The sequence below is a fragment of the Mesocricetus auratus genome, unplaced genomic scaffold (assembly GCF_017639785.1).
Source record: "Mesocricetus auratus isolate SY011 unplaced genomic scaffold, BCM_Maur_2.0 Super-Scaffold_100048, whole genome shotgun sequence".
NCBI classification, from domain to species: domain Eukaryota; kingdom Metazoa; phylum Chordata; class Mammalia; order Rodentia; family Cricetidae; genus Mesocricetus; species Mesocricetus auratus.
In genome coordinates this window covers 3209760-3226573 of record NW_024429225.1, presented here as the reverse complement: position 1 = coordinate 3226573, position 16814 = coordinate 3209760, and the positions used below count along the sequence as shown (strand labels likewise).

The window sequence follows — 16814 nt, the reverse complement described above, 5'->3', positions numbered from 1 at the left end:
CATCGTCCGTCTTGCAGGGCAGTCAGGGCAGGAGCTGAAGCAGCGGCCATGCAGGAGTGCTGCTCTCTGGCTTACGTCCCATGCCTCCCCCATCCTGGTTTTTATGCACCCAGCACCACCTGCCCAGGGTTGGTACCACCCACGGGGAGTTGCGCCCTTTGACCTCAATCGTTAATCAAGAAGATGCCTGACAGACTAGCCTACTGACCACCTGACGGACGCACTTTTCTCAACGTAAGTTCCCCCTTCCAGATGGCTTTGGCTTGTGTCAAGTTGACACACATCGAATTAGGACAGGGTAGAACCTGGCCTGTCTGGAGAGGCCATTTCTGTCTCGATTCTTTCCTCGAGGGCTTCCTAAATCAGGGTAGCCTAAGCCAGTTAGACAGGTCCTCCTCTTGCAGCCTCTGGTCACCAGGGGCTTGGCGGGCAAAGAGCCTCAAGCTGGATGTTTTCTGACTGGCTGTGGGAATTTGGGCTTCAGGAAGAAGAATGAAAGTAAAATCCATTCTTGAAAGCCCAGCTGGGGGCAGGCCAAGGAGTGACCGTGATATCCATGAAGCCCTGGCCTTCTTGTTCTCTCTCTTTCCTTCTTTCTTTATTCTTCCATTTACTCTCCCAACCCCATAGCCACCTCCCCTTTTCATAACGTTTTCCTCTGTACTGAAGTAAAAATGGTTCTTAAGATAGGGTGTCACTCTCCCACACAATCTTCCTCTGTGAGAACAAGAGGTCTTAAACCAAAGAAAGCTGCAGGTTTTTGTTTGTGTCTTTTTTTTTTCCACAAAGAAGAGCACGTTATAATGCAAATAGCATTAATTTAGCATCTTCCGTAGGAACCAGGGTTGACTTTGCTCTTTCCTTACTCAGCAGTCGATCCACACCGCCTCCCTGCTGGCAGACTCCCTATGTCCCTGTTGGCTCCACGGCCTTGTGTATCCTGGTGCTTGTTGCCTTGGTCTAATTCAATCGTATATGGAGTCTGTAGAGTGTAGCTTTTTCGTTGCCAGCAGCTCGGGCCCTGCCGCGCTGTCTGAACCCCCAAATAACACACAGGATGCTATATTAATTATAAAGCTGTTGGCCGTTTGCTTGGTTTCTTACTGGCTATCTGTGACTTAACTATTTAACCCGTAATTGTTAATCTAAGTATTTCTCTTACCGGGGAAAAGGATCCGGACCTCATACTCCTAAGGCGACTACATCATGTCTGACTCTGCCTCTCTTTCCCAGAATCCTCCTTGACTCCTACTCCCACCTATCTTGCTTCCCTATTGGCCAACAGTGCTTTATTTAACAACCAATAAGAGACAGATTTACAGAATTACATCTCCCATCAGGAGTCCTCCGTGCAGGGTTCAGTTTAGGTCTAGTAAGGGCTGGCACACCTCAGTGGAACCGGCAAGAGCAGACAGTCTGGGATGGGTGGAGGGGGGGATCTGCTCCCCTGCTTCCTTGCTGGCTGCATGTGATGTGCTGTTGCTCTACTGCCTTGCATCCGGCAGGGGAGAGACATTGCAGATAGAAAACAGAGCGATGATTGTCTTTTTGGCCTTGGGGACATTAGAACACCTTGCCAGGCTGGGTGTGATGGCACATGCCTGTTACTGCAGTACTTTAGAGCCTAAGGCGTGAGGATCATGAATTTGAGGACAGTCTCAGCTATGCTTTGAACCATCATCTCAAAACAAAACCAAATCCGCTCGACAGCTTGGAACTTCCTGTTCTCTGGAGACAACAAATTCATCACACATATATTTTGGTGATATTTTTAGTTGGGTCTTCTGTTGGTTGAGCTAAATGCACCCTAGTAAAGGCCGTACTAAAAGCTAAGGCATCTCACCTGATTCGTAGAGCTTCATATTGAGACAACGGGCACCTACAGAGTTGAGAAATCAAAGCCCACCCCCAGTGACACAGTTTCTCCAACAAAGCCACACCTTCTGATCTTCCTAATTCTTTCAAACAGTGCCACTCCCTAGTAACTCAGCATTCAAGTATATGAGCCTATGGGAGCCATTCCCATTCAGTCCATAGCAGGAAAAGTTCAGGCAACACTTGGAGGTCATCTAAAGTATATCTGTCCTCACCGAAGCTCTTTCTAATGGGTCCTTGTCACTTATTACAGCCAATGCCTGAGGACTTGCAGGGAACAGTGTGGTGTCACCGTGAAGAAGGGGGCCTGGCAGTTAGTCCCCCTGCCTGTGAGCCCTGGCTGAGAGATTCGCTGTGTACACGGCCTTAGGTAAGTCATGTTCTCCACCTAAGTTGTCCTGTATACAAACAAATCTAACACTACTTCCCCATGTGGGGTTGTAAGGGTTAAATAGAAAAATAAATATAAAGGCGTTGGTGCACACGCCTTTAATCCCAGCACTTGGGAGGCAGAGACAGGTGGATCTCTCTGAGTTCGAGACCAGCCTGGTCTACAAGAGCAAGTTCCAGGATAGCCTCTAAAAAACAATACAGAGAAACCTTGTCTTGAAAAACCAAAAAAATAAAAAAATAAAACTAAATATAAATATGTATAAAATAAGTATTATACAGAGAACATTAATTTATCTCTATGTATATCAATGTAGACTCATCAATCAATAACCGCTCTGTCATGGTGGCTCTCACTTTGTATTTCAGACCCTTGGTCCTTCTTGATGTGGATACTTGGGAATAGCCGCTTTCAATAGCGAGTTCTTCAGTTCCTCAGTCTTAGGTCCTTTGGCCTCTAAGTCCAATGCAAAGGTTCAGTATTTGCAAAAAAGTTAAGTCCCACTCTCTCAAAGGAATCATTATAAAACCTGTGTTGATCTTGTTTTGCCTTGTGAAATTACAGCTGGCAATGTGATTTGCCTTTTGCATGGTCTGCCTCAGAATATAAGGAGTGAGATGTTATCTTTAAGCCAGTGTCCCCAGCGTGTCTTCTGGAAGCTTTGCTCTCCAGGGGAAGGAAGGCACAGTGCCCATCATTGTCGCTAAAAGCCCCCAAGATGTCACATGAGAAACAATTTCCTGAACAAATTTGAGTAAGAATTATTTCCTCTCATGATATCTGTTATCGGCATCCTGTCAATCCCCTGGGTTCGAGTCTGATTTGTTTGCCTTCTGTTCACTCAACCAGGCCTTGGCCACACATCCTGCAGGAGCAGGGAATGAGTACTTTATTTCCACAAAAACATAGCTGCTTTATTTCATTTTAAAAATGCGATACATGTGTCTGTGATGGGTGCTCCAGAGGCCGGAGAGGGTGTGCAATCTGGGGCATCCACAGTTACAGGTGAGCTGCTTGGTGTGAGCATTGGGAACCGAGGGGGGCGTCCTTTGCAGGAGTACTAAGTGACCTGATCTGTAGAATCATCTTTCCAACCCATATATAGCTCACTGATAGCGCCCCTCTCCCCCATCCCCTCCTGTCTTAGTCAGGGTTTCTATTGCCGTGAAAGACGCAGCAACTCTTATCAGGAAAACATTCAACTGAGGGGACTCGCTTACAGTTCAGAGGTCCTGTCCATTATCATCATGGTGGGGAGCCTGGCGTCGTGAAGTCAGACCTGGTGCTGGTGGAGCAGCTGAGAATGTTACACCTTGCAGGCAACAGGGAATGGATTGAAAGTCACACTGAGGGAAGCTTAAGCAAAAGGGACCCCAAAGCCTGCCCCACACAGTGACACACTCCAACAAGGCCACGTCTACATCGACAAGGTCACACCTCCTATTAGTGCCACTCCCTTTGGCATTGTCTTCCAAACCTCTCTTTTTGTTTTTTAAACAATAGTTTCTGTTGTCTGCATGACTGGACAGACAAGTCAGGGGTCAGGTGGCCGACAGGCCCTTTCCTTTTCCCCATCTCAGAAGTCTCGCCCTGAGTAGCTAGAGGTGGAGAGTCCCACGGGGTAGAATCCTGGTTGTCTCCCTGTGTTTCCTATGCCCTCAAAGTTTAGCATGTTTTTGCTGCTGCAAGCACAGTTACATCTCCAAAGAGAAGATTGTCACCAGAACTCTTGCTGCCAAGCTCTTCCCCATGCTTTTATGAACCAGCTCTGATGAAGATAAGCTAGGTTCAGATACGTGTCTAGTCCTCTCATCCAAAGCTGGAGGCTGCAGAAACAGTCACTTCCACGACTTGAACGGTGGCTCTTTGTGCCTGCCCTGGGAAAGGCTGGCAGGCACTCCTGCAGGCAAGCTCTGGCAAGATGCTTCAGGACAGTGCTCTGTGAAGGGTTTTAGCCCAGAGAGGTTAAGTGTTTTGGTTCAGGCCACCAAGTACAATGGTAGCTTTCTATGCTTTTCTTAGGCTATTTTGCGTTGTGGGGTTATGGGATGATGGGAGGGGTGGGGTAGATTCACAAGTAAGATTTTTACTTTTTTTCCTACTTGCTGCCAAGAAATATATTGCTGCGCTTAAGGTCTTGTTTATTCATTCAATAAATATTTATGAAGTGCTTGCTGGGTGTTGGGCAGTGTGCCAGGGTATTCTTCTACCAAGTCCGTTAAACAAACACTGTTTATTGTCCTCTGGAACTCTAGAATGAGGCCCTGGGTCCGCTGCTGTATGCACAAAACATACCACATTGTATGCATTGTGGGGTTCCTGGAACCAGACACTTTGGCCCCAGTCACCAAAGAGCCCCATTGTTTCCGGTCCCCTGTGTGTCTTGATCCTGGATAGTCCATATTGGAGGCCTTTGTGTTCAGGGGAAGTCCTGTGCATTTGTCAATAAAGCACTGTTGAGCCAATAGGAATCTAGATAGGTGGGACTAGGAGTCCAGGAGGACTCTGGGAAGGAGAAACACAGGGAGTCAAGATGTAACTCCATGGGGTAGGAATCCCGGAACTATTCTCCGGTAAGAGACATACTTAGATTAACAATTATGGGGTAATTACTTAAGTCAGAGCTAGCCAGTAAGAAACAAGCAAGGCCAACAGCTTCATAATTAATACAGCGTCTTGTGTGTTATTTGGGGACTACAACGAGGCAGAGCCCAGGTGACTGGCGGGTGATAAACCAAAGCGGCTAGCAAGGAAAAGGCTTCCCTTTACACCTTTGGCTTGTAGATTATACAGAGATGACTCATAGAGTCTCCATGTGTCTGTTTCTTGGCACAATCAACAGTCCCCCTCTTGAAGATTGTAGTAGCACAGGGTAGCTCGACGGAGGGCCGCCCTTGGGCCAGCCCTCGTCTCCACAGAGGTAAGATCAGACTGGCCTGAGTCCTTCCTGGCTTGCTTGAGCAGAGGGAAAGGGGAGTGCCTGTTCTGGCCTACAGGAGACCACTCTGGGTGGTGGGCCTTACATTGGTCATATAGCACCTTCTGCACATCAGTTGCTGCTCTAGAAACCGGACAGGTGACGGTCTTTGCCCTTGTGGGTAGGACAGAGGGACAGGATGGCACCTTCCTGTTGCTGGCTCTGAAGGAGCCAGGCGCAGGGCGGGTCTCTGAAGCTGCCTAGCAGGATAGAGCAAGGGAGGAACAGGAAGGCCTGGCATTCGTGGTGCCTGCATCTTTTAACACCAGGGACTCCAGTGTGCGGCACTTGCCAGCAGCTGCAAGGAAAGGTTGGGCTCTTTAGTGGCTGGGCCCATGTGTTCAGCAGCTGCAAGGAAAGGTTGGGCTCTTTAGTGGCTGGGCCCATGTGTTCAGCAGCTGCAAGGAAAGGTTGGGCTCTTTAGTGGCTGGGCCCATGTGTTCAGCAGCTGCAAGGAAAGGTTGGGCTCTTTAGTGGCTGGGCCCATGTGTTCAGCAGCTGCAAGGAAAGGTTGGGCTCTTTAGTGGCTGGGCCCATGTGTTCAGCTTACTTTTGCCAGCACAGTGGTAAAGGGAGAGCACAAGCATACTCTCAGAACGTTCCAGAACTCACAGATATCAAAGACCAGTGTTATCCTGCCTAACTATGTCAGAAGACCACAGCAGCTGTTCCAGTGGCCAGTGTTTTCTCTTTTAAAGATTTAGTTATTTTTATACTTTTACCTATACATGTATCTGTGAACCCCATGCATGCAGTTCCCTTGGAGGCCAGAGGAGGGCATTGGATCCCCTTGGAACAAGAGTTACAGATGGCGGTGAGCAGCCATGCGGTTGGTGGGACTCTAACTCAGGTCTTCTGTAAGAGCAGGCAGTGCTCTTTATCACGAGTCACCTCTCCAGATCCTAGAGTCAGTGCTTGCAAAGTATAGCTTTATTGACCGGCTGCCTCACTCCAGCCGGTGGTAGTTCTATGCTGCTAATTAGAAATCCACTTCAAAACTAGTGACTTAAAACAGCAAATATTTCTTAGCTCATAAAAATCTGGATGCAGCTCATCTGGGAATCTTGGGCTCAGGATGTCTCATGAGGCTGTAGTCAAGCTGTTTGCAGGGTTATGGCCCCATACGATGGCTTGACTTGGCTTGGGGGTGCACTGCCAAACCAGGTTTACTTCCGAGTGTCAGTCCATTGTCACGAGAGCTTCTTCAAAGGGAGCCACTTTATAGCTTGACAGCAGATGTTCCCTTGGGAAATGAGGGGAAGGGGAAGGGAGGGAAAGAACCACTACAGAGCTTTATGCCGTATGTCACCAAAATCTGAACTTGGTATTCACCGCTTCTGTCGCGAGTAGGTGTTAGAATCAGGTGACATTCCAGCCTTCACTCAGAAGAGTGTTCCATACATGTGTAAATACCAGGAGGACGTGCTGATGGCTGGCCATCTTAGGGGACACCTATCATTCCTGGGAGCTTGTTAGATATGCCAACCATTGGGCTCCATCCCAGACCTACTGAATGAGAAACTCCAGAATGAGGCTCTTTCATAAGTGCTCTAACAAGCCTTCCAGGCAACCCTCATAGTGCTATAGGTTGAAGACCACTGTCTTAGAGTAAGGTTGACAAGCTTCATTGTAGGCCTGCCTATCTCTGTCTCAGCCACTCAACTCTGCCCAGTGTTAGGAACATATTACACAAGGCATATACATGAATGGACATGGCTGTGTGCTAAATAAGACTTTATTTACAATAACAGATTCAGGGTACAGGAGATTGATTGATCCCACCCAGGTTATGGCTTTGATCTTTTTATTCACTAGTGTAGCAAGGAAGTTTGATGTGATCAAAATCTGATAGGGTTACCTCCATATGTCTAGTTTTTTTTGGGGGGGTGGGGGAGGGAAGGGGGTTGAGACAGTATTTCTCTGTTCAATAGCCCTGGTTGTCCTGGAACTCACTCTGTAGACCAGCCTGGCCTTAAACTCAGAGATCCACCTGCCTCTGCCTCCCAAGTGCTGGGATTAAAGGCGTGCTCCACCACAGCCTGGTTCACATGTCTTTTTTAAATCAGGCAAAGTTGTTTTCTCTCCTTCTTTCCAGGTTAGTGGGAGGTAAAGCCACTCTTCAGCTCTTGAGTGATTATCCAGACATGAATAGAGTTGTCCGTGTAGCTGGGTTCTGGTGCTCATTATTTGAGTTATATTTGTTTGCCTGTTGTGATGGACTCTGATCAACCTCCAGCTCCCTGAGTCAATGAGAAGATGGTTTTTGAGTCAGACAGATGTGAGTTTGGAAGCTAGTTTTATCAGTTTCATAAATGTGGTAAGCTATATAGATGCTCCACGCCCCAGTGTCTCCAGCTGTTAAAAAGATAATAAAAGTATGCACACCACACAGTTATCAGGAGTGGGACTTTTTGAATTTTAGTGCGCGCGCACGTGTGTGTGTGTGTGTGTGTGTGTGTGTGTGTGTGTGTGTGTGTGCCATGATGCACATCTGGAGGTCAGAGGACAACTTTTTGGAGTCAGCTCAGGGATCCAGCTCACACCATCAGGTTTGCAGAGCAAGTACTTTTATCCATTGAGTCATCTTACTGGCACAAGGAGTTGTTCTAATTAATTACCTACCGACATGTGACAGCTCACCCCAAAATTAGGAGCTTAAATCAATAGCAGCTGGACGGGTGTTCTGCTCCAGTCCTGTCATCTGTCTCACATGGCGGCCAGTTGGTGCTGGCTGGCTGAGGGTCAGCTCATCCGGGACTGTCATTGAGTACCGTGGCTCTTGTCTTCACGCCATCTCTGTATTCCTTGGTGTTTCGCAGCATAGCATGGTGGCTGGCTTCCAAGAGGGAGCGTTCCAAGAGCACACAAGCTTGGAGGACCGCACCCCGTGTTACTTCTTCAACAAGTCGTAGAACCAGCTCAAATTCCAGGCTCCAAGAAATCTGTACCTACCGTTAGGCCACTCTAGGAAGAGAGGAAATTAATTCTAAGGAATGCTTGTCAGGGAGACTGGGCTGTGGCAGGTCACAAGTGTTTGTGTTTGCATAGCAGGGGGCAGGGACGCTCTTTCTTGTCACGTGAGAGCCTAGACTCATTGGTGCAGGTGTGTTTCAAGGCTTGTTGGATGTGCTTGAATGGTCACAGGGATGCTTCTTCTCCTCTCTACATGGGCTCTCATAACGCTTTAATTTTTCAAGAGCTCTGTAGGACGAGGACCCTTCATTGAGCCATGGGAGAAAAGAGGAGAAGAGGCCTCTGAAGTGACCATCGCAAGGGTCCTGTCTCCTCTCTGCTGAGCCATGGGTCCTTGACCACTGACTGGAACAGAGCCCTTTTTAGGGGTCGGTAGAGAGAGTCATGGGGCAGGACAGATCATTTCCTTTTTGGGGAGTGAGTAGACCCTAGGTTTTACAATACAGAAAATAAAGATTCCATTTTGATATCTGATGTCAGCAGGCTATGAGGGCATAGCCTGAGCTACAATAAAGAAACACCTGCAAAGGCATGAGCAAATGGTCAGTAGGTGAAACCCTGAGCTAAGTGGCAGGGTCTGAGGCAATAGGGCCTGGTGAGAAGTGGAGAAAACTAGGTCATGAAGGCCGCGTTAGGGGAGATGGAACAGGTGGTGAGTGGCGTCTGTTTCCTCTGGGCCATATAGACCGCGTTGTTTACACATCTTCATTAGCTCAAAAAGCTCCTGAGATCTAAACTCACTGGAAGTTCCTGTTTACTAAACATTGGCACCAACTATTTTACACACTGAAATTAAACACACACACACACACACACACACACATACACACTCACACTTACACATCAGTTGGCAAATTGCTCCTGGCAGTTGACCTACAAAATGACTTGGCAGAGATGTGGGCAATAGATGGTCGCTCTTCCTGAGTGGTAACTCTCCTCACATCAAGATCTCCTCACAGAGCAAGTACGGGAAGGGCACGGGGACAGTGGGCATCAGTAGGATCTTGTGAAGTGTAAGAGTTCCACAATGACACAACCCTTTGTCCTTCTGGATCACGGAGGAGGCGAGGGCACCTCACGGAGTGCTAACCCCCCAAGGTATCATGCGTGAAGTGGTGAATCAGCTGACAAGCTTGCTAGGAAAGCACAGGGGTCCCTGTCTTCTCCAAGGACCGAGGGGCCATTAAAAAGATGCTCTGAGGTTCCTTCAGTAGGTAGCCAGAAATCCAGCATCTGGGAGAGTCTAGATGAGCTGTGGTTGAGGCTGGGTGGGACTGGGAGGAAGGAGCTGGGGAGCTCTAGGCAGGCTCACGGAGAATTTTGACCTCAGAAGGATTAAAGGGAGAGTCAAAGCTTTCTTTGATTTTGTTTTGAAAATTTGAAAGCTGGAGTTTATAAAAAGAAAAGGCCACAGCATCTTCTGATCTCTTCATGACATCCTACTCAGAGGGGGCGGGGCAGGGAGATGCCTGCTCAGAGAGGGTGGGCCTGGGAGACACCCTCTGGATTCTGTTCTATCTTGTGACTCCTTCCTGGGCCCAACAAAGAAGGGCCTCCCAGTTTACTAACTCACAAAATGATTTACCAGCTGCCTCTCCCCTGAGGAGGTAAACAGGCAGTAAAATAAATGAAATTCCTATTCTTTATTACTTGACTCCCATAAATCATCATTCACCCTGGATGAACATTCATCTCTCCAGGACCCCAAAATGTTTAAAATGCTGTTTCCTTTATTTTCAATGAAATATAAGAAATAAGAAATCAATGATGATGTGTTTTAGGGGTAGTTCTGCTAGTAATAGCTGTTGGATTGCAGAAAGTGTGGAGGAGAATGAGATTTTAGGGTCTTCTTGTTTCTTCTGTGGCCAGCTGTTCCTGGGATTAGATTCACAATTAGAACTTTTGGTTCTCACAGGGCTGGATAAGATCACGTAGGATATTATTGGCCATACTTGGTTACTTGTAAAGTCTATCTTGAGCTAAAAGCTTTTTGTGCCCAAATAGGGGACTTTTGTGTGGTGCCAGGGAACAGAGGGAGTGCTATTGTGTCACCATGACAACAAGCATTTGCATTAAGAGCCGGCTCCTCAGGCCACATTACAGACACGTGATCTGGAAAGGGACCCCTTTGAAGCCCTTGTAATCTCTCCCCGAGCCTGATTGTTAATGTCTTCTGAATATAATCATTAACCATGTTCTGTAACAGATAATTACCCACTGGAGATAGCTTTTTCCATCCCTGAGTGCTCTGTGAAATTCACAGAGCTATGCTAGTGTTTCTCTAACTAACCAAGGAACATAAAGCAATTTGGCTTCTCCTTGAAATCTCGGAAAGTTCGCCTTTCAGCTCAAAACCATGGTGTTCCTGCCAATGTCCTGGATATCTGTGCTCCAGGGCTCCCCTGTTTTGGCTTTATCCCCAGCAGGTGCCTCCCCAGGACCGAGGCTCCCGGGCTGTTAGCTGCTCCTCTTTTCCTAGGGACTGGACCAGTGATAGTCTATGCCTCAGGCTTGTTGCGGTCACTCCTCAGGACACAGGGATTTGTGGATTTCTCTTCACCACGTGGTCTCATTTGGGTCTCAGGAAGGCCCTATCTCCAGAAATGAGCCCAAGCTGAACTATAGAAGGATTTTGGCAGTTAGATAAAAGTTAGTAGGGCTGGAGAGATGACTCAGAGGTTAAGAGCACTGACTGTTCTTCCAGAGGTTCTGAGTTCAATTCCCGGCAACCACATGGTGGCTCACAACCACCTTGAGTGAGATCTGGTGCCCTCTGCTGGCATGCAGGCAGAAGACTGTATACACAATAAATAAATAAATAGTGTGTGTGTGTGTGTGTGTGTGTGTGTGTTAGTATTCCCCAGGAACTTGTGAAATAGGTCCCTCTGCCAAAGGGAGCCATTTCCCTTACCTCTGGCAGAAAGAACATGGCTGGTTGCGTATCAAAGCCCACACTGGCCTGCAGGCTCCCTCAGGCCCTAGCACAAGCACCTTTTACACATTCTAAGTCTGCTCTTGCGCCTTGCAGGAGCTGTCTGCTTCTTTCTCTCTGCTCTGGACTCTCCCAAATGCTTCTGGCTGTTCCCTCTCTCTTAGAACAAAAAAAAAAAAAAAAAAGAAAGAAAGAAAAACTTCCTCCTAGTAATAGAGTTTCTTTGCTGTGCCCCTGACCCAGGGATTTCAGGTTTCTCTCTTGGTCCTCATTTGCCAAGGAAACCCCTCCTGCACAGGGTAAGGCCCCCCAAGTTCCTACAACCCATCTTGTCAGAGAGGGATGTGCACAAGTTTTCGGGGAAACTAGAAGGAGAAGTTTAAAAGAGTGCAGGAGAGAAAAGGAGAAGAGACAGTTCTGAGCCCTAAACTGACAGAGATCAGCCTTCTACGCCGTGTTCCACGGTCACCCAGGCCTTGCACTCCGATTCTCTCATGGAAGTGGGGGCGTGGAGTCTCCAAGACAACAGCACACTCATGTGTTTAGAATGTTATGGGCAGGAGGGTATGGGTTTCATAGGCAAGGCCCCAGCTGTGAAACGGGACGGCTTTATGATCGATCGGAGTGGGATCGTGAACGTGAGGCAGCCTCACCCATGCCCTTGCCCCCTTCACCTTCCCTTGCCAATAAAATGTAGACGAAGTAAGCTTGCTGAACCACGTGGCACCAGCACCTCTTAACTCCAAGTCCAGACTCGTGGCAAAACGGTCATACTGGTGTTGGCGGTGGGACCAAAGTTTGTAAAGTTGTGATGAGAGGAAGCAGGTCCAGGCTCTGCTCTCATGGGGAGAAGACCTAGGAAAGGAGGGGAAAGGTCAGTCTGGGGGATAAGGGATACGGTGAGGTGAGGGGCTCTGCGGTGCTGAGTCTGTGTGTGCGTGTGTGCGCGCGAGCGCGCGCGTATGTGTGCATGTGTGCGTGCGTATGTGTGCGTGTGTGTTATGATATATGTGTGTATTCCTAAAATACGTGCATGTGAGCATATGCATGGCTGCTATATCCACATATGGATGCACACACGTTTATGAGACACTTAGATCTTTCAAATGGCGCTGGCTGGACTTCCACTGTCCCTTCTTTCGGTTCCACCTGCTTGTCTGCCACTAGAGCACGGCAGTTTTCTTCGCCCTCCCTCCGAGAGAGCCGAGAATGGGGTCAGTCCCCTCCTTGTGTGAACTCCAGGCATGCTCATTTCACAACGAGGGCCCCCGCCACACAGAAACCGATAGGCTTCTCCCGTGGGTGCCCAATAGCGAAACAAATTACTTATATCTCTTCCTTATTTAGCAGGCTCACACTCTTACTAGCGGTGGGTCTGAATCTGTGACATGTATGGGAGTATTATTATTACGTATATTAAGCTTTGGTGGTTTGTGTGAGTGCTTGTGGTAAACACCCCCCCCCTCAATTTTTAAACCATACTACGGATGGGTGACGTCATCTGGTCACATTTCAGAAGGCCCGAAGCGGAGAATGAGCTCTTAACATATAGAATAGATTTTCTCCAAGTGGAGGGTGGTCAGAGAGCTAGCATTGAGGCTGCCTGTCCTTATACACAGTGGGCATTTCGACAAACTCCCTTGTCATAATTGACGGGACACAATTTTCAGGGGTGAATGAATGGCAATGTGCTAGGGCAGGTGGACAGCAGCTGCTGTGTTTGGCCTGTCCTTCCCTGTTCCGCGTTAATTTGACTTTTTTTTTTTTTTTTTTTTTTTTTTTTTGCTTAGGGTCCTACTAGAGAAGGCTCATTTTAGCCTCTGCCTGCCACATGTCAGGTCAGGCCAGGAATATTCCCTAGCAATGCGGTGTATGCTGGATGGCATGTGTTCCGGGCCAACCGATTGAATCTGATCAGCGAAGATAAACTTGATCCACTGGCGAGATCAACCATCAGCGAGTGTGGCTTGAGCCAGGGAGAAGGCTGCTTATTCGTAACAGCGCAGTGCCTGTGAGATAGGCTGCTCTGCTCTTGTTTGCCTCAGCCAAACAATCGTCCTACTGTGCACACTGGCCCATGTGGTGTGGTCCTGTGAGACGCTGTCATGGCTCTGCCCTGATATCCATTAGATAAGCTGATTAAATCTGCATTAATCATGGGGCCCCGTGCGAGGGCCATCAGTGCTCTTGAACGCTGCCACGCTGATCAATTGTTTTGGCGTGGAATAAATGCATTCCCATCACCGATGGAAGCCATTGCCTGGTGACAGCGGCCTGCTGCATTGCTGTTATGTTTCCAGTAATAAACACTGGGGAACACACTCTGACCACAAACACACATCTGTCCAGACAGCAGAGAGCCAGAGAAACTGAACACTAAAGTCCTTTCTATACCCCACAAGACTCGGTGTTACTGACTGTCCATGGCTTGGTCTTCAACTCTTATCTCTATTTAAGTGCTATACCACCCTGACGCTCACTTTATTTCCTGTCTAGGGTCACGTTTGATAGCCTCTGCCTGGGATGTTCCCCAGGTGTCTGTATGAGTGGCTCTTTCTGGGTACTCACATTTCTCTTTAAATGACACCTTCCCATGGAGACCTTTCTCGACCATCGTCTCACTCCAAACCACACTGTCCTAGTGTTTGTCCTTCATGGCACTTTCCACCTGAAAGTCACTTGCTGGACTAGTGCTTGTCTGTATTCCCAGTCACTAGCAAACAAGTCTGGTGCACAGCCATGCTTAAAATCCTTGCTGAGTCCTTTGGTTTCTATGCTGCACTTGGACAAATCAGTGGAAGTAGGGTTCAGAGGTTAGACCATATCTCATCACCAGAGGACTTCCAGGCTCCCTGTCTGCCTAGGCTTTGAACTGAAAAGATGGTCCTTCCAAGCTGATCAACATTTTTGGGGAAATGGGCCAATTCTGGGCCCCTCAGCTCTGAGACACTGTTTCCAGATATTTGTTTTCCTTTGTGCGTAGAGCTTATTGGAAAATGGGGTGTGCTTGATTGGTTTTTTTGTTTGTTTTCATTTTGGTATTTGGTAGAGTTTTCCACCTTGGAAGTGACAGGAGTAGGCTAGAGCAGTGTATCTAGACGAGGCGCCTTCTGAAGGTTCCAGACTGTGGAACCCTGCATACTTTGCTCATAGCCTGCTAGGACCTCCCCCCCCCTTTGGGGGACCACTCTTCTATTGACCTGTGACCCAATGAATGTTTATAAGCCAGGACAATTAGATTAGTAGTACATGAAGACAGCAACACTCTCCACGTAGTAGTTTCTGTTTAAATTTCCAGATGCGGCTCTTCACACGTGGAAGAACTTGGTCAGGGAGAAGTTCAGTGTGGCAGCATCTCCCTGCAGGTGACAAAAGCGGCTCCTTCACTCCGCACTGGTGAAATCCTCTACCTCTTGCCCAGCATCTTCAGGTTCAGGCACCTTAGAAGCCACGTTACCACCAGCGCTGAAAGGTACCGCACCTTCACACCTTGTGTAAGGCCAGGCCATCTGAAAGGTAGCACAATGGGCTTGGCAGAGAGCAGATGTGAACGCAAGGTTACCGCCATCAAGGGCTGGCCCAGGGTGTTGTCCTGAGACACATAAAAGTCGAGGCTGCTAATTAGAATCGAGGACAGGACAGTCAAACCCACATAAATCCTTCAGCGGAAGTGAGATGTGAATTTCAATGGTTTTGGAGCAATCGTTTCGTTGAAAAAATTACCAATTGCCCTGGCTTCCCTTATTTCTTGCTTTGTAACTCTTCAACCTGCGCCCACGTTGTGTTTGCCCAGTGAGACCCACCCCCGCCCCTCCATTTTTCAGGGAATGAAAACGGTAACTCTCCTTGCTTTCCTTCTCGTTTCTTTCTACAGAAAATTTTCACTTCTTTAAATAGACTTGTAAACAAAAAGATCCCATTTCAAAATAAGACAAAGTTCCTGCTTGCTTAGATGTTTATAGTGATTACATCTTCCTAAGCAATACGAATGCATATTCAGTTGTAAGGTGCTAATTGAATTTCTGAGACAATATGCTTCAAAAATACTGATTTTATTAATTATGTGTTCATTTATTTATTTTTGGTGTCTGTATGTAAGTGTGTGTGTATGTGTGCGTGGGGTGTTGCGCGTGTTATGACACTCATGTCGTGGAGGTCAGAGGACAACCTCAGAAGGTGGCCCAGTTCTTCCACTTTATTTTAAGGCAGTCTTTAATTTTGAAAATTACTTTATGTGTATGGTTGTTGCCTGAGTGTATATCTGTGTACAATATTCATGCCTGGGTCCACAGGGGGCCTCCATCCTCCGCAACTGGCGTTAAGGACAGTTGCAAGATGCCATGTGGGAGATGGGAGTAAAACCCAGGTCCTCTGGAAGGGCAGCCTGTGCTTGTGACTGGCGAGCATCTCTCCTTTGCCCTTGAGTAGCATCTTTCCTGTCATCTCTGGATGGCTGGCCCAGGATAGTCCAGCTGCTGCCTCCCACCTCAAAGCAGGAGCCCTGAAACTAGGCATGTGTGCCACCATCTATTTTTCATTTTAAGTTACATTTTTGTTTTGTACCGTGTATGTGGGCTCTCCTGGGTAACACTTGTGCTTGTAGAAGACAAGATCAGGCCAGGAAACAGGGAGCCTGAGGATTCCTATCCTAGTGATGTGCCAAGCTCTCTGAGCGTGGTAGGTAGGTAGGCTTCCATGGCGATCCTGGGACCATTTCTCACACTCAATGGCCTGACAGAACACCTCAGGAGCTCCCCCACCCCCCCAAGCCCACTCAGTAGGATTGCCTGCGTCCAGGGTTTGTATTTAAGGGAAGACCCTATTTTTCTTTGGTTTTTCATCCCCCTCCAAGACAGGGCTTCTCTGTGTAGCCCCGGCTGTCCTGGAACTCGCTCTGTAGATCAGGCTGACTTCCAGAGATCCATCTGCCTCTGTGTCTGAGCACTGGGATTAAAGGCGTGCGCCACCCCCAGCTGTCATGACCCCCCTCCCCTTTTTGCCTTTCAATCATTCTAAGCCAAGAACATTTAGTGACCTTTCCCAAATGGAAAGTAAGATGTTCAAAGTTCACAGATTTCATCTAAATCAGTTTTCTGGTATGAAAAACAAACACAAATGCCTTCCTGGGAAGAAGGGTGCCAGGGGCCATCAGAAAGGCTCTCGGGGCCTTCGCACAGGTCACTGGGTGATCTCTGGCAGAGGTAAGCAGTACTGATCCTCCAGGCTCCTGAGCAGTATGTGGAGTGCTGTCCCTTAGGCTTGTGTGGCTGGGCGTCCTGCGTTGCTTGCCAAGGGCAGATCCATGCTGGTGGGTGGTGTGCAACCCTGCCTGGCCCAGGCACCTACTTGTTGGGCACCAGGTTGCTGAATCTACTTATAACCCCAAAACTCAGGCGCCTTCCCACAAATGGCTGGGCACCATAGAGATAACCTATGGCTTAACAATTCCCAGCTAACACCTACACTTCCTGGTGAGATCTCCTGCTTTCTCGCATATCTCCCTGCCCCTAACAGTCCCCTGCCTCACTTCCCAGCGTGTCCGGTCTAAAACCTCCACCCCATGGCCATTGCCACATTCCCCTATTTAAGCCTGCACAGAACTTGCATTAAACGGCAGCTTGATCGGAAGGTCTGTCTCTCCTGAGTCTCTTGGCTCATTCATTCCA

General features: G+C 48.1%; 1 long non-coding RNA gene across 1 annotated transcript; it reads left to right on the top strand.

The window, feature by feature from the left end:
* The first annotated feature begins 11715 nt into the window (after positions 1-11715).
* On the top strand, positions 11716-13393 carry LOC110339231. Its single transcript, XR_005873226.1, has 2 exons — positions 11716-12022; positions 12939-13393. It is a non-coding gene; the product is annotated as an uncharacterized LOC110339231 (long non-coding RNA).
* Positions 13394-16814: the final 3421 nt, after the last annotated feature.